Source organism: Carassius gibelio, chromosome A25, assembly GCF_023724105.1.
Source record: "Carassius gibelio isolate Cgi1373 ecotype wild population from Czech Republic chromosome A25, carGib1.2-hapl.c, whole genome shotgun sequence".
Taxonomy (NCBI): Eukaryota; Metazoa; Chordata; class Actinopteri; order Cypriniformes; family Cyprinidae; genus Carassius; species Carassius gibelio.
The window spans coordinates 3,485,819-3,505,141 of NC_068395.1; the positions used below are offsets into that span (position 1 = coordinate 3,485,819).

At 35.3% G+C, this 19,323-nt stretch overlaps 2 long non-coding RNA genes across 2 annotated transcripts; one reads left to right on the top strand and one right to left on the bottom strand.

Annotated features, from left to right (window-relative positions):
* Positions 1-337: 337 nt before the first annotated feature.
* LOC127947470 (uncharacterized) lies at positions 338-5,567 on the bottom strand. The gene is made up of 4 exons (XR_008151295.1): positions 3,370-5,567; positions 2,855-2,985; positions 2,466-2,659; positions 338-996 (listed from the first exon to the last, which is right to left on the bottom strand). It is a non-coding gene; the product is annotated as an uncharacterized LOC127947470 (long non-coding RNA).
* A 5,764-nt stretch (positions 5,568-11,331) lies between these two features.
* LOC127946636 (uncharacterized) lies at positions 11,332-12,265 on the top strand. Its single transcript, XR_008151129.1, has 2 exons — positions 11,332-11,611; positions 11,713-12,265. It is a non-coding gene; the product is annotated as an uncharacterized LOC127946636 (long non-coding RNA).
* The last annotated feature ends 7,058 nt before the right edge of the window (positions 12,266-19,323 follow it).

Here is a 19,323-nt window from a genome sequence, read left to right on the forward strand (position 1 = left end):
TAATAAATATGTAAAAAAATATATTTTTACAAAAGTTACCAACTGCAGCTTTAAACCAAATAAAATAAATTTCTTTCTTTCTTTCTTTCCCAGTTTTTCTTCTCATATTTCATATATATCTTTCTCAGATATGCATACTGTATATAAAATGCACACAGAATTTTAAAAGATAAAATGTACTGAAACATACAAAAAAAAATGCTTGATGGCCATTAGAATAATGTAACATTTGAAACAAAATCTTCATGTTCATCTTCGCATTTATTTAAAATTTTTATATATCATATTTTAATAATTCTTAATAACTTTTTGGATAACTATTTGATCTGTGATGTGATTCAGTTTATTAATATAAAATTGCTGAATATAAAAATATATATTAATATAACTATAGATATTATCAATTTTAATGTTAAATATTTTTACAATATGTTTATTTCAGCATCATTACACCAGTCTTCAGTGTCACATGATCCTTCAGAAATCATTCTGACATTTCTGATTATTATCAATGTTGAAGACAAGTTGTGAAGCTTAATATTTTTCATAAAACCATGATACTTTTTTTCAGGATTTTCTGATGTGTAGAAAGATCAAAAGAACAGCATTTATTTGAAATAAACATCTTGTGTGTATCATCACAAATGCCTTTACTTCAGATATATACTGTATAATATATAAACTACTTCACTCTTCATAAATCTAATGTATCCTTGCTTAATATGTTTTTCGGTTAGATTCACTTGGGAATATTTAAGGCAGTGTTCAGTGGGCATTGCAGATCTCCTCTCTCTCTCTCTCTCGTTCCGCAGCTGTGCCCTCCAGTCTGTCCTTCTCCGATCTCTGTCTCTGTTCCAACAGTTGTTCCCACCTCTGAATGTTTGGCAGTCACTGGTGTTCCTCAGGCTGAATGTGTTCTCTGTGCCGCTCTGCCGCTTCCTGCTTCTTTGTGGGCAGTAATGCATTAGTGAATGTTCGCTGCGGCCTCTGGTAGCTCTGTGGGATCGGAGAGGAATCTGATTAGAATTGCAATCAAATTATGCATTAAGCAATGAGAGCATGATGGGTAAAAAACGAGCCTCATCCAGTCAGATCTTAAAGCCACAACTGTTTGCTCTATAAAGTATATCGTGCATTATTAACTCTGAAAGCCATTCTCCAGGTGAGGGAATGCTGGAAAGCTATACATTTAAGCGCAAGTGTGGGGGACGGTTTGCTGTGCCTGATCGAGGATCGAACGCCTGAGGAATCGTCTCCGAAAGCCAAAGCAAGTCTGAAAAGTGGCTCGACTCCCACAGACAGCGATGTTCCTGCAGGCTATCTCTCCATCTGTCTCAGCTGAACACCCCCAATCTCTCTTTCTGCCCCGCATTCACGCTTTTGTCTCGTGAAGCTTGATTTCTGTATGGGGCAGCTAAAGAACTGATTTTAATGTGTTTTCATGAGATTCATCTCAAATGGAAAAAACAACTAAACTAAATCCATTTAATACAATTGATAATTCTGGCTCTAAATCTGATTGGTATTTTTGTATAGGATTATTAGAACGCCACTCTGTTTATGCAATGATTTTTGATAGTGATGTAAGCAAATATTCCACAGCTGACTCCACTTTGCATCACCCCAATGTCTTAACCATACTAAAAAAGGTTTCTTGGGCTTATTGCTTTAAAATACTGTGTATGAATATTCAAAGTTATTCCAACTTATATCTATGCTGTTTAAAAGATCAGTTTTTTTCTGGTTTTTTTTTTTTTTACACAAACATTGATAATAATAAGTATTTCTTGAGCAGCAGCTCAGTATATTAAAATGATTTCTGAAGGATCATGTGACACTGAAGACCGGAGTAATGGTGCTGAAAAATCAGATTTGCGTCAAAAGAATAATTTTAAATTAAAATTAAAATTTATTAAATTAAATTAAATTTTAAAATATATGAACATTTAAATAGCTTATTTTTAATTGTAATCATATTTCACAAAATTACAGTTTTTACTGTATTTTTTATCGAATAAATGTAGCTTTGTTGAGCGTTAGAGATTATTTCAAAATCCAATCTTTTGAATGGCAGCTTGTATAACTGAAAAACATTATGCATTAAAATAAATTAAATACAGTAATATACACAAATACACACACACACACACGCACGCACGCACACACACACACACACACACATATATATATAAATTAATTCCAGTCATATTTTTTATTGTGTGTAGACATGTATAAACTGGGATGAGTATCATTGTTAGGTGTTTTTTCCACAAAACAAAATTCAAGTGAGGTGTTTTTTGTTTATATATCCTTATCATATAGTTAACTGTTAACCTCAGTATGAACTGTTTTTGCATAGTCTGTTTGCAGAAGATTAAAGTGCATTAATCTTTGAAACATGTCTTCTTAGAGCCTAAAGTGTAAATGTACAGTATTTATATGCCATAAATTCAAAGGTGACTTACTTAGAAATTACTTTTCACTGGGCTCATGCGAACACACACTCCTCCGGAGGCTGAGATGTCTGGAGCGTTTGAGATTTCGTTGGGTCTGTGCTGATGTTTGAGCTGAAGGGATTTTGGGGTGGAAAAGACTCTTGTGTCCCGAGGCTTCTTTATTTATTCATGTCAGTTTGATCCTTGAGCTTAAGCTGAAGATGCTAAAGGGGAAAAGAAGTGGGCCAAGAGAGCTTTCATTAAAACAGCTGAATGCAGAGATTTATTCACAAACTCTTCAACGCTTATCAAGAAACACCTAACTGTAAATACATTGCCAAAGTCAGCGACTCCCACGCTTTCATATTTCACATATATATTCTGACTTCACAAACAAAATTTAAGGATAAAGTACTCACTGGAGTCTTACCAGAAGGAAAACTCCTTGGTTTTTTAGTCATGAATCATGAATCACATTTAATGCTGCGAGGAGAATACATCGTGTTGCCAAATCCTCAGATACTCTCGACTCCATAATGACCGTCATGGCCTGAAGAAAATAAAGAAAAATGCGTTCAATTTCACATGATCGTTAAAACATCATGGCGTGAATTCCCTAAACAGTTGTTTCACGTTAGCCTGCGATATTTCAGCACCACACAATCCAAAACAATTCAATTTAACCAGGTGTTAAATATGTTGAACTAGCGCAGCATCTGATGTAAATTAAGTAATTGTCATCCTTTTCTGTTGAAACACGCCTCTTTATATGCAAATTTGAGTTGTCCACAAAATTCAACATTATTTGCCTGGTGCAATTAGCGTTGTGCCATTACAGCCCACAGAACCTAATTTCCATAAATATTTTAGCAAATCGGGTGCTAAATCTGGGCACTTTTCTTTCTGAGTTAAATATTTTTGTTTTTTTTCTTACCTTCTTCTACAGAGTCTTGATGTTTTGTGTCTAATCCTATGGTTTATGATTTCCCTAGGCATCCTTCTCTAGTCCAGAAACAGAGCTATAATGCTGGTGAATCCAGCCAAACAGCTTGATGATACACTGAGGAAAGATTCAGGCCAGCCACTTCTCAGAAAAGCTTGAATTAAATTATAGGGAGAAAGATGGTAGATCACCTGAGAGATAAAGATACGAATGAAAATTCTCACTGTGAGTCATCAAGGTCATTGCAGAATGTTAATTTGAGAGCATCTCATTGTGTTTTGTCATTTATTGCAGATGTTCTGGCACATGAATGGTGGAGATTTTTATCGTACTCCACTAAAGGTTACTATGAGCTTCACTGTGAGAGAAACATAGCTCAGCAGGCTGCCTCAATAAACCGACTTAGTCTTTTTGTTTGGTAAAAACTTCCTCCAAATAGACATGACAAATCTATTTTACTAATAGAGGAACCAAATGTCAGAAATGAACCCAACCAATCTCATCACTAATCTATCACTTGAATTCTTCACTGACCCTACACTAATCCATCATGCTACCCCATTGCTAACTGGGTTAATTATATGATAATGGGTTAATGATCAGATAAAGTAATCTGTAATGATGTAGATCATGGATTCCCAACCTTTTCTCTAGTCCTCTATCACATCACTAACCCATGAAGTGAATTCATCACTAACTCTACACTAATCCATCACTCTACCCCATTTCTATCTGGGTTAATGATAGGGTAATGAGTTAATGATGAGATAATGTTATGAGGTTGGTTGGGATTCTCTGCTCAATCTCATCTCTAACCCATCACTCTACCTCTTTGATTTGCTTTATGACTAACAGTGTTGTGCTAGTTACTAAGAAATAAGTTAATTCAAAAAGTAACTCAATTACTTTATTACTACTTATTACAAAAAGTAATGCATTACTGTTAATGCATTTCATTTTTTAAAGAACTTTCTTTAATGTTCACATTAATGCGCTTTTATGCATTACGGTCTATACAAACACAAAGTAAAACAGAAAGTAATTTTAAAACACTATTTTGGTTAAGTCAGACCAACACAAATTGAATATTGTACATCACAAGAATTTCTGAAATAAATAACAAAACACCTGAATAATATATTCAGAATCAGAAACTAAAGTGGCTTCTGCATCACAAAAGCTGTTGTGTTGAGCCCTTAAAAATTTTCCTTTCACAGCTTAAATATGAAAACTATGAACAGTGGACAACATAACACAAAACATTTAGAAATAAATAAATGAAAGCATTCTGAATGATTCAAAATAAATTTTGAGAAACATAAATACATACATACTTATAAATATGTAAATGCTGTTTAAAAATGAAGTATATGTTATCATGCTAAGGAGCTGCCTGAAAGCCGGCGACTCCACAGTAGAGACAGGCTGCATGTTTTCAACAATGTTTCACCTGTATGAGAAAAACATACAGAGAATCACTCAAGACACTTTGCTGTAGACCCATTCCACATAATAATATTCATTAAAACCGTAAGTTAACACGTAGGAGCTTGCTGCATGAATCCGTGAGTGGGCTACAGTTTACAAATCCATGGGAACGGATTGCGAAAGTGCGCGCGCAGATTATGAATTTGTGGCTACAGATTCAAAAACGGAGGGTACGGTTTACAAAATCTGAGCGCACGGATTGGACATTTTTAAAAAAAAAGGGTTAATTGGGGTTCTATATAGAACCATATGGTTCTTTACTCAACTCTAAAGAACCTTTTATGCTAAAAATGTTCTATAATGACAAGAAAGAACCCTTTTTGCACAAAGGTTCTTTAGGCTATTATTCATTCATATATTTCATTATTCTGCAACATTTTGTATTTGTAATTAAATTATTGTTTGTAGTAATTTAATATCACATTTTAATCATGCTGATTTTTGGAGAAAAATTGAAATGGCACTTGTAACGCTGTCAGAGTTGTAAGTCTGCCCAGGATGAATAGGAAAAGACAACGCCAACGATGGTAGTTTCACGAGTCTTTATATAATTCCTCTCCGTTAAATGCACTCTTCACATACATGTCATAGAGCGAATATTAACAGGGGAAAAACACTCTGAAAACACGCTACAAATAAGAGTAGAAAGTAAACACAATAAATCAAAGGAGCAGTTGGTAGAGCGGTCACCTCTCTCCTCTCGCGAGCAAAACTGTTCTCTCACTGCGCACGCGTACACTGGAACAGCGCGCACACAATAACGTGTCATCTTAAAGGCATACAACATTCATGTCATGAACATTATAACATTAGGTGGCCGTTACACACTCTTCGTGTGATATTGATTAACTACATAAAATGATATAAATATATACATTTTCCAACCCCCATATCTTAATATTTGTGATCATTCACATGCATTCATAAATGCATTTGAATACACTGAATAATGCAGTGAAAGAACGCACTCAAAATGCACACGCGCCAAGCGCAAAAGTATGACTTCATCATGTAGCTTTACATTAGCCTAGATGCATGCACTTTTTAGGCATGATTTGTTTAGTTTTTGAATATACATGATAATGTTAAAAGGCACATCATTAAAACAAAAAAATAAGAGTTTACATATCACACCTAAACACGTGTGGAAAATGTAATTAGAACTGGCTACTAAATTAGTTAAAAATGCCTATCCATATACAGCTATGATTCACAAACTCCCGAACTGACTCAAATTAATTCACGCTCCGAACTCCAAAATTTACTCAAATGTTCCTTGAACCGCTACGAACTCCCGAACTGACTCAAATGATTCTCGAACGCGCTATGAACTAATGAACTGATTCAAACGATTCGCGATCCCGCTCCGAACTCCCGAACTGACTCAAATGATTCTCGAACCCGTTACGAATTCCTGAACTGATTCAAATGATTCGCGATCCCGCTCTGAACTCCCGAACTGATTCAAATGATTCGCGATCCCCAAACTGACACAAATGATTCGCGATACCGCTCCGAGCTCCCGAACTGATTAAAATGATTCACGCTCCGAACTCCCTAACTGACTCAAATGATTCGCGATCCCCAACCTGACTCAAATGATTCGCGATCCCGCTCCGAGCTCCCGAACTGACTCAAATGATTCGCGATCCCCAAACTGACTCAAATGATTCGCGAACCCGCTCCGAAATCCTGAATGGACTTAAATGATTTGCATTTTCAATCTCCAAGGTGAACTTTATGACAACACCAGTGTTGTGCTAGTTACTAAGAAATATGCATTACTGTTCAAATTAACTTTTTAGTTACTTTTTTAAAGAACTTTCTTTAATGTTCCCATTAAAACGCTTTTATGCGTTATGGTCTATACAAACACAAAGTAAAACAGAAACACTATTTTGATTAAGTCAGACCAGCACAAACTGAATATTGTACATCACAAGGATTTCTGAAATAAATAACAAAACACCTGAATAATATATTCAGAATCAAAAACTAAAGTGGCTTCTGCATCATAAAAGCTGTTGTGTTGAGCCCTTAAAAAAAATTTTTTCACAGCTTAAGTATGAAAACTATCAACAATTGACAACATAACACAAAACATTTTGAAATAAATAAAGCAATCTGAATTATTCAGAATAAATTTCGAGAAACATACATACATATATATATACATATATATATGCGACTCCACAGTAGAGACAGGCTGCATGTTTTCAACAATATTTCACCTGTATGAGAAAAACATACAGAGAATCACTCAAGACACTTTGCTGTAGACCCATTCCACATAGTAATATTCATTAAAACTGTATGTTAACACGTAGGAGCTTGCTGCATGAATCCGTGAGTGGGCTACAGTTTACAAATCCATGGGAACGGATTGCGAAAGTGTGCGCGCAGATTATGAATTTGTGGCTACAGATTCAAAAACCGAGGGTACGGTTTACAAAATCTGAGCGCACGGATTGGAAATTCGTGGGCTAGGATAGGACATTCGAACCAGAAAGACACAGCTTACATTTGACTAAAAGGTTTTTGTCTTTATGCTCAACTAAAGTGAAATAATGAGCATATTTCCACTTTGAGAAACTCGTGTTGCTCTCGCCTTGACTCGCAATGACTGCCGCACATACTTGAATAAACAGAAACACGTCCACAGTGCGTCTTCGTGTTTACAGTGGTTGGCATCCACCAATCCTACAATGCGTCGCTGCTGCAAACAGGTTAGGCTGCACTTCAGTCAAAATTAATTAATATTTTAAAAAAGTAACAGACAATGCACAATATGGTAACGGTAACCGAGTTAATTTATTTTAAAAGTAATGCGTTACAGTATTAGTTACTGTCAAAAGTAATTGCGTTACAGTAATGCGTTACTAATAACACGTTACTGCCCAACACTGATCAATAACATTATGCATCTCCTAATAGTTTCTTGTGTGGCAATTGCCTATATCTGTGTGTTTGCTAGAGTAACTTGGTAAAACGTTATTTATCTACTTCTAATCCTCTTTCTTTTGTTGTGCTTGTCAGATTCCTACATACACTGTGGCATCTTAATTAATGTGTCCTTTAATCTTAACAGCCATAATGTCTCATCTGCAGTATGACCATTCTGGAATACCACACATTGTCAGATGAAAAATGGAGGCTGACTATCATGCCGGATCCTTTCAGTTTTAAATATGCTGGGTCCTAATGTGCCTGCATGCCATTGTCAAAGCAGAAAGCTTTGTATACCATTTTCCTCCCTCTCACTCCCTCTCTCGTCCTCTCCGCTTTATTCTCATTCTCTCTCTGGGGGCGCAGTGGGACAGTGCCTGAATGTCTCTCAGAATTAATGGCCTTCCTCTCTCATGAAAACTGGAGCAGTAGAATAATTACAATCGTTCCTCTATTCAGCGGCAAGCTTTGCTCTGAGCCCACTGAACGTGTCTCAGCCCCCCCACTGTCAACACAACCTGCCCTGACATTTTTGACCCTGCGGTCCCACCCCATCGGCTTCCTTTCATACCTTCAGGTGAGGATCCCCCTCTCGGATGCCAAAAGAAGAAGAAAACTCCCTCACTTCTTTCACCCTCAATCCCACCCTCCATCTGCATTATTCATGGAGCCGCCCGACAGCCGGTTTTAAAAACCTGGCACACTTGACATTTCGTGAAAAACAAAAAAGAGAAAGAAATAGAGGAATCGATACCCCCATCTTCCCTGGGACAAACGGCGTTAGCGTGTCAAGAACTTGAGCAAAGACTCAAACCGACCCTTGATCCACGTATTTTAATCTCTATTGATATTTTTCAGACATGCCCACCAGAAAGTCTCAATCGAATGCTTCTTTCAAGATTGAGCTGGTGCTGTCGTCTCTGCATCAGTGGAAAACTAACCGTGAGGTGACCATTAGGAAAAGCATGTCCAGAGTAAGTCTGAGCCACAACTCACAGCTATTTGCAATTAATTCTAAAGTGTTAAGTGAAAGTGAAGTGACATGCAGCCAAGTTTGGTGTCATACTCAGGTTGGAAGTCAATGGTTGGAGAGTCGGATTCATAATCCAAAGGTTGACGACTGCCTTTGATTCTTCATATATGGAGACTTGTAACCCAAGTCCGAGAATTTCATTATTTCTTTGATTAAGAAATGGAGCAAGATACCAATAATGCTGAGTACCCTAGAGATATGGCACAACTGCGGCCCGCCTCTTCTTCTCAGGAAATCCTCAGTGTCCTTCAGAGTAAAACTGTGTGTATACTCTACTCCCAACAGAGAAGCTGTCAGTTACACGTCATGACAGCCTTGTTCCTGACTGCCAATTATGAAACCGTCATCGGTCAGGAGAGTTCCAGACCCTGTCAAAGACAAATGCTGGACTAACCAACCTGAACCACACAGTGTCATTTCAAAGCCAGACTGTAGCCAGAGCCAGAACTGTACAAATAAAGACAAGAATGGGGTTTATTCAAAAATATATAGAAATAATCAGGCACGTGCACAGGTAGGGCTCAACCTGTGCAGAGCACATGCCCTTTTTGCCCTTACACTCCGAAGTGCCCTTTTTTTGGTGGTATTTTTTATTTTTATTTTTTTTTATCAATGCTATTGGTCACCCTTTACGTCTGTCTGTCTGTTTTACAAATATTTAGCAAATGAAAGTTCTTAAAATGAGCTTGTGTAAATCTTATTCGATCCTCAAGCTGTCAGTAAGCTGATAACTCCGCCCCCTCTATATTCATTGAATCAACTGAAGTTCCACAGCAGCCGCACAGTAGACACCAGCTGAGCTGAACAACGTTTTGCGAAGGGTAAATAAATATCTTGTTGTTTGAATAAGTACTACTAAACACTATATCTATAAAGGCTCATATTTTATTTATTTGATGTCTGACTGACTCACTGACTGAGACATGTGGGACGTCGCCTGAGAGAGAGGGCTAGCATTTGCCATCTAGTCATAGCCAATACATAGCCAACACTTAAATAGCCTGTGCATACAGTAGCATTTCATCTTTTATAAAATGCGATTTTGGCCAAATGCTTTTTACCACAGGAAAAAACCGAGCACTCCGTCTATATAGCTACAAAAACTAGTTTGTAACCTGTAGATGAAAATGTAATGTGATGCCGACAGAGGCAGGCGCTGTCGCCGTTTTAATGACGGACAAAAACAAAAAAAATATCACATTTGCACACATTCGCTGGTCAAAAACTATATATTGATAAGTAATACAACAACATATAATTTGTTTTTACCATCGGAAAATCATAACAGGTGCGCCCCCCGCTGTTTCGTACTGGAACTTACACAAAGCGACGAGTGATCCTCGTCACCTAGATAACATATATTTCTAAGAAATTTCTTCTTTGATTTATGATTGCTGATATACTTAATTTATTAACATTTAGGCTAATCATGTTATGGTATACTCTCCGCTCGTCCTCACATGTATAAAATGTAGTAAAACATGGTTTTACCACAGTAATGTAGTATTAACAACTAAAAACAATTAGCAGAAGATCACTGTGAAATCTTTATATTTTATCATGCAGAATGTAATTCATGATTCATTCCAAGTCTTCATTTATTTGATCCAAAATACAGCAAAAACAGTAATATTGTGTAATATTTGTACAATTTTAAATAACTGTTTTCTATTTGAATATATTTTAAAATGTAATTTATTTTTGTGATCAAAGCTGAATTTTCAGCATCATTACTCCAGTTCAGTTCTCTTCAGTGTCACGTGATCCTTCAGAAACGCTTTTCACTGCAACTGTACTTTTCACACCATTTTTATTTATTTATTCATTGCTGGCTTATTTTAGGGAAAGTGTAGTGAATAAGAGACCTTCAAGAGACCAACATCCCTGGTCCACCACAGTATCAAATTTTTGCCAGGTAGGCGGATACATGTTGGATATGTTATAGTAACAGTATGGCTATAGTTTCTTATAATCTGGAATTGAGTTGGACATAATTACTTAAATTATATTTCAAAAAAGTTTGTCAAAAATACTTGACTCATTGCTCACCTTCCCCTCTTCTCAATGTCATTCATAATCATGTTAACCAGATAATACAAATTAGCTTATAAAACCAAACACAATAGCTAAAAAGGAGAATATATATAATTGATATAAAAAAAGGGAGGGGGGTGCCCTTTTTCAGTTTCAGCACATGCCCCTCAAAAGGTCTGTGCACAGCCCTGGAAATAATGAAAATCATTTTTACATATTTTATATGAAATCCTTTTTGCATTATGGACAAATGTGATAAAGTGACATGACATACAGCCAAGTATGGTGACCCATACTCAGAATTCATGCTCTGCATTTAACCCATCCAAAGTGCACACACACACACACACACACACACACACACCCGGAGCAGTGGGCAGCCATTCATGCTGCGCCTCCAGGGCATCTCAGTCGTAGTATTGCTGGCCCAAGACTCGAACCCACAACCCTAGGGTTAGTAAGTTTGATCATGAAATATTTATAATATTTTATATATTTCTACAATATACATATTTATCTTATAGAGAAAATATAGACAAATTGTAAATATTTAATTTATTTAAACTTACTTTATTAACCCATTTATCTGTTTTTAAATATATAAATTATATATAAATTTAGAGAGAGTGAGAGAGAGATAAATTATTTATACACACGACTGAAACATTCTTTAAAATATATTTTGTGTTCCACAGAACAAATAAAGCCAAACAAGTCTGGAAGGACATGAGGGTGAGTAAGCAATGACAGAACTATCCCTTTAAAACTTGTCATACATTTTACAGTGATGAGCATTATTATAACATCTGATATGATCCGTCCACTGATAACAGACTGGAAAGAAAAGCAAAGGAACGGATTGGATGGTGAAGCTTCAGATATACTGTACTCAGGGACTCTGGATTCTGCATCATCCATGAATGTGAACTGCAAAAACGTCTAAATATAGATTTGCCAGCATTCCCCATGGTGGCTGTCTGACAGCAAGAGACACTAATCCAGCGCACGGCAGAAAGAATGAAAGCACAGCAACCTGTCAGCTCTGCTCTCCTGCATGGACACTGAAGCAGGTCAGGACACACCGGGTGAACGGCAGAACCACGTTTAAACATCAGTTATAGTCATGACATCTATTCTGTTATGAAACTAAAACTTGTGCTTGACATCTGATTAATGGGGTTCTCGGTTATGACTCCAATGTTGATCATTTGTGATGACAGTGTTGTTGAAGTAGGGTATGGTTTCTGGATCCTAGTTTGTCATGGAACAGCATTCCTGTTATCCAGTCAGGATTTTGGAAAACTGGACCCTGAAATATTCATTGGTCAAATGATGCTGATGTCACAGTGTGTATAGGAAAAAATAAAAGAATTCTAGCTTTTTTTATTCCCATTGTGCTAAAGAAACGTATTCCCTCTTCTAAATCTCCACAGTGGTTGGTTCAAGGCCAGCCGTCACTGTATCTGAGGGTCATGCAGAGCCAGCCTTGCCCATTTCACCCCATCCTGACCTGGTTCTGACCCACTGCGCCTGCAGAATTAATCATTTAGGTCCTCTAGAGTTTTAGGAACAGCAGCTGAGTGTCATTTCTGCAGCTTGAATGATGCATGACAATGAATGTTAGTCACACGAGAGCGTACGTGGAAAACGAGAGACCGGTTTAGCAGAAGGGACGGCAGAAAGGACGCAGAACAGACGGCGTTCATGCCCTCCAATCACCCACGACACGTTTTATTAATGGTTTATTGCATACGACGAGAATAACCCAGCGGAAAATAATCCAGTTCCTTCCAAGAAACACAGCTTCTGCTAGGTCTCACGCATGGTTTAACATAGTATAATGAGCAATAATATCACCATTAGCTGATAAATCAACAAAATGTATTCATTGTGAAAATAAAATTATTATTATATTATTTTACATTCTTTTTTAATTGCAAAAAAAAATCACAATAAAAATATATATGATAATAATTAAATTATTATTATTATATTTTCTTTTAAAAATTTCACTAATGTAATAGCATTATTATTATTATTATTATTATTATTATTTTATAGTCAAATTAATATATAATAAAAAAATGGTGGCCAAATTGTGCAGCCAAACACAAAGTTTTGTTACAATATATTTTATATATATATATATATATATATATATATATATATATATATATATATATATATATATATATATATATATATATAGTAGTGTATTAGTAATGTCTTTATTTTGTAATTTTATTTTATTTTACAATACATATAATAATATCTCTTCCTCCTTATTATTATTATTATTAATAAAAATACAAAAGTCAAGTCACCTTTTTATATAAAATTTTACACATTATTGTATATTTATACGCTATACTTTATACTTTCTTCATAATACTAATACTTTCTTAATACTACTACTAATAATAATAATTATTATTTTTAGTAGTAATAGTAGTAGTAGTAGTATTAAATTACGAATATTACTATAGTAAAAAACAATTATTACCAATAACTATAAAATAATAATGATGATTGATGATGATGATTATTGTTTCTTCTTCTTAATAATAATAATAATAATTATTATTATTATTATTATTATTATTATTATTATTATTATTATTATTATTATTATGTAATGTAATACATTGTGCAGCCATATACCCAGGACACATTTTGTTATGGTCTATTGCATACAATGAGATTAAACCAATGGAAAATAATCCAGTTCCTTTATAGAAACGCACCTTCTACTGGGTCTCTCACATGATTTAATGCAGTCTAATGAGCAATAATCACAGCAGTACGAGTTGATTAATTACTGTAGGATGATCAATCCGTGTGCATGAGATCACCGGGGGAGAAGTGCTTCACGGCAGATAAAGCCCAAATCGTACCCTGCACGCCCGTCTGGTTGGGATGAGATTACACACGCACCGTTTTTGGTCTGGGGTCCGAGTACATCGACTCTCAACATGTCTCATTTGGACAGACTCACAGAGACTGGGGCAAACCGATAGGCCTTCAATTCCCCCGTGCCATCCAGCGTCTCCTGCCTCCATTCGATACTATAATTAAATTCTCTCTATCCCTGATGGCAAAGCATCCCCCGTGATCTGAGCTTACGGAGGTAGTGAGTGACATGTTTGATTATCACAGACTTTCATACAGCTCCAGAAAACTCTTGTGGGGCGTCAACCCACATGCATCGACTCCGACCGAAGAACTGTGGCTTGCCTGTAACAGATTATTTGTTTTCTGATTAAGTTTTAGCCGTCTGAAGAACATTGGGTTGCGTGGAATGAATGGCAGCCCTTTCGCTCGCCCCTTACAACACATATTCATCTGTCTTGCTAACAGTCTGTGCTCACGAGCTCTTCACATTGATCTCAGCGCTGGAGAGATACTCTCAGAGATGCTGTAGGGTAATGAGCTCTGAACCACTGGGAGATTCAGGCTCAGCGTTGCACGAACACGCATGCCATACTACAGGAAATACATGCTAGATGATTCAGACTACACTCTAAAATAGATTTGAGTTGCTTGCTCAATTTCTGTACGTAATTAAAAGGAGCTAATGCACCACGATTCGTGAATGTCAGTGTCTACAGTCAATGTGATTGTGTGAAATAGATGTCTGCTGTTGCAGTATGTCACTGTGATAGCATTGTAAAGAATACTGTGATACTTTGATATGCAGTGGTGCTGAATGATTAATTTATTATGTTATTTACACAGATACACTGTATTCTTCCCATGGTAATTGTAAAAAAAACTATGGTTTGTGTTTAAAAATGGAGAAAGTAAAGCAGCCATAAATATTAACATTGTAACGACCAGCAATAATAATTTATTAGAAGAATATATTATTATCGTAAGGGTTCATCAGATGCAGTTATGAATCAGACTACATACTTTATGATTTACTAAAATGACCAAGTCATTTGGTCAAGAGAGAGTCATTTGTTCAGGAATTGGACTGTACTGGTCACATGTTTGTTTTTCCATGCAACCTTCGATGACACAATAGGAAGACATTTATATTATATTATGTTATTTTATATTATAATACATTGTTATATTTCATTATATTTGATTAAATCATTTTAATAAAATAGTAATATCACAACAGTCATTTTTCTTATTTTATTTTATTTACTACTACTAGCACAAACACTAATATGTATTATTATTATTGTTTTACTGTTGCTGTTATTGCTGTTGTTATTATTATGAAGATATATTGTTATATAATCAAATTTTTTAGGCCAAAAACAAACAGAAAACATTGATCTCTTTGCATTTTCACAACAACAATAAAAAAATAAAATAATATCAATAATAATATTATTAATATTAATATAAATAATAATAAATGCATTTTAAATATCAGTAGCAAATTTTATCTGAATTTTTAGTTTTGAAAAAAAAAAACTAAAAACCTTTCCCCAAATTGTGTAGTCCTAATGTTAACATCGTGTTAGTTTTTTTTTTTTTTTGGACCAGCTTGGACCAGCTAATGACAATAATCAACCAGATAGAAATCTTGTCAAATGAGAAGCTCTTTTCTGTTTGATTTTCTATTAGATGACAGAAAATTGAAGACGTACGTGTGAACATTTAGCAGACTTGACAAAATGAACCTGTTTTTAATAGGCCAACGGCAATGATTTCCACTGAGGCAAAACGGGGCTGGCAGAAATAATATAACCATCAAGGGAACACATTTGTCAGTCTTTTTAAGACTTTAAAATGGATTTTCTGGTGGCTTTTTCTATCCTTTTGTTGTTATTGAAGACGATTCACTGCACATCTTTTTAGCTAGTTTCTCTCAGAGGGTTTATGAAAAGAAAGAAACATAAAAGCCGCACATCTAAACTTTTTTTTTTTGGCAAAGAGAGAAAGAATGCTTACTATAGCAGGAGCTGTGAAAAGAAATGACCCAAATAAAAGCAATCATGATGTTTAGACAATAGCATTAGCATTAGCATGATAACAGATGCAGAACTTAAGACAAAGAGCAAACATCTGAACCATGTTGCTTGTTGATCATGAAAAATGATATGTCAATGATTTATTATATTTTTTTACTGTTTTAAGGGTTATATAGTTAACTAAACCCAAGGAAAACTATAAAAACATCTGAAACAAACATTAAAATAATAAAATAAATCAAATATATTTTCATAAAATATTGACAATATACATTTTTATTATTGTAATTATAAGAATCATCTATATAAGGTTTGGAAACATCTTATGCCCTACAATAACTCAAACTTAAACCGTAATAAAATTTATAAAAACAAAATAAACTTATTCTAAGAAACAAAAACAAATAAAAATGACAAAAACACTACACATTTACTAAAACCAAATTTAAAATGAAAATGGAAAATGGAAAAATAAAATCGAATTCAAATTATTTAATTTATCACAATGATACTGTATGTAATATACAATGTAGTCTATACAAATATGCCTAAATTATGCTAAAATGTGTTACCTGTTTGTTGCTAATAGCTATGTTGCTAAAACTAGCTAAGATATTCCATCAGATGTTAAAATGATATTCAGCAGGTGTTTTGTGATATTTGTCATTCTTAATATATCTTAATTCATTATGTTTAAGATGTCTGTGTATGTAGTGTTTGTGCTTTGTTAAATTACAAGTTATAGTTGCAGTTTATATAACTAAAGTAACGGAGCTTGTACCACATTCAAATTATTACATTTTTACTGCACCACTAAAAATACTGATACACTTTATTTTTAACGTAACTTGAATTCGTGAGGTTTCCGGTGTCGCTCTAACAGTAAGTAAAACTGCTTGATATTGCTAACAGGTATGTTATCATTAAACAATAATATATAATTGTAATCATGAGCACACTGGTTTGTAGTGCAGATAGTATTACATTTTATACTCGATTATTCTAGTTATTGACTATGATTATTTACCTATAGCGGCTAATGAATCGGAAGTAACGCACATTCATGGAAAATAGATTATATGTCACAAAATTATCTAGAGTTTCTCTATGTGAAAGCCGTTTTGAGAAACTCTTATAACTACAGTACTTCCTCCTCCTCTCCTAAACACAGTCAGAGATGGAGTGGAGATGAGAGCGGACAGGTCCTGATTTCATCTGAAGCTCCCTGCACACTAGTCTGTGGACTCTGGGTCAGACAGGGGCTCAGATGGCATCAGGCCGGCCGCTGGAGCCGTGTGTTTGGAGAGGACAGGTCTCTCTCCAAATCCAGCCGTACGGCACACAGCTGCCCACAAACACGACAACAAAGCCGCTCCGCATTCACACTCTCCCCCATCTGCACTCATCACTGTGGCCATGAATCATGGCCTGTTTTAGAGTTTTAGTTATATTGTTGTCTGCATTTTATATATATATTAATATTTATATGTTATTTGGCTTAAAACTGAGAATGTAAACTTGTATAGGATGGACCGATAAAAAAAAAATTGGTTTCTTGGTGTGTTTAAATTCAGATTTGCTTCCTTATTTGTGCATACAGTACATGATTACTTGATTACTTATTATCTTGTAATCAGCCATTAATATGTTTATAAGAAATTTAAATAACAACAAAAAAAAGCCTCAGACCCCGGAGGGGTAATGTTAATCAATGCATTAGAAGTATTGTGTAGGCCTATTGAACATTTGTGCTTTATTATGGGAAGTCGTGGCCTGGTGGTTAGAGAGTTTGACTCCTTACCCTAGGGTTGTGGGTTTGAGTCTGGCAATATCATGACTGAGGTGTCCTTGAGCAAGGCACCGAACCCCCAACTGCATAAATGGCTGCCCACTGCTCTGGGTGTGTGTGTGTGTGTGTGTTCACTGCTCTGTGTGTGTGTGCACTTTGGATGGGTTAAATGCAGAACACGAATTCTGAGTATGGGTCACCATATTTGGCTGAATGTCACATCACTTTCACTTTATTATCTGCTGGCAGTTTGATATGCAGTTTTCGTACCCTGCACTTTGCCCACCCAGTTTTATGCAGACCCACCCATTTAAACATTTTTGGCCTTGCCCCCAGTTACACCCATGAGTATGAAAATGAAATAAAATCTTTTAAAAAAAATAAATAAAAATAACTATTTTATAACAAATGTGGTGATATATATAGTGCATCGCTAATTTTGGTTGAAAACAAGGTCATTCAAAACCATATTATGAAAATTTTCATTACAAAAAAAAAAAAAAAGAGACTTAACATTACAATTTGACATGACATTTATAAATAAATTACAGGAGAAAATATATAATACAAAAAATATGGTCACTTTAAAATTTAGTAGGCAGCAGGGGCTTAAATGTAGGGGCTGTATCTCTTAATTTTTGGCCAATGTGTATATATTTTTCCATCAATTTCAAGTCAAGTCAAGTCTGCTTTGTTGTCAGTTCTTCCACATGTACAGCACATGCAGTACATACAGAGAATTGAAACTGCGTTACTCTCAGACCCCCGGTGCATACAGATACTGTTAGTGTAACATTAGAGCCTAAAAATACAGATAAATAGAGTTGTCCGTGTAACATGGGGGCCTTTGAGAGCACTTTGGTTGATTCAAAAGGAACAGACCCACACCAGGTGTGAGACCGGCTTTATGATTCACCACACAGAGGAGCAGCGCTGACTACTTCCTGTCTCGCACTTTTCACACTTCCTGTCTTCCACAGCACATTTAATGAGATTCCTTGCCCCCTGAGTCACTTTCACAGTCTGCGTGTATCTGGTATAAAACAGGCTATATTTATTTAGCCTATATATTTGTGAATATTTTCCCTGCAGATATGCTCGATCTGTCCCGCTGATATTATACGCACCTTTTCCTCTAATCTGCCTTCTCAGAGATCAGCGAGCTGTCTAACCAGCGATGCTGATAATTCATTTGGTTGTTTAAAGTTATTTTCAGGTTCAGGGGTGAAGGTGAAGCTTAAACTATTAAGGGACAAATTTCACGGGCCATGAATACAAATGTGCCTCAAACATTATAAGGCTGTTTTGCTTCTCGAGGCGCAGTCATGTGCTTCTTAATAAAAGAATTTATATTTCAGAGAAGATGTGAATTTTTTAATTTTATTATTAATTGACTGAAAACTGATGCTGTAGGTTCAAGGGAGAGTGAAGTTGATTGGTTTTGTTTAATAGTGGTTAGTATTTTTTAAATACAGATATATCAAACATTCTTTAAACGATAAAAATTTTAAAAAAATATCAAGACACATTATCACAGAATTTAAACTGAATTTCTTATATTTTTGGAAATGTATTCATACATTGTTTATTTTTTTATCCTCTTTGAATTAACATTTGAGTGTTTTGAATTTACACAGTGAATTTTGTATTTTTATTTTATTTTCCTTTTTATTCAATTTTTTTGTGCATGATGGAAAAATCACAATATTTTTTTCACTTTGAAG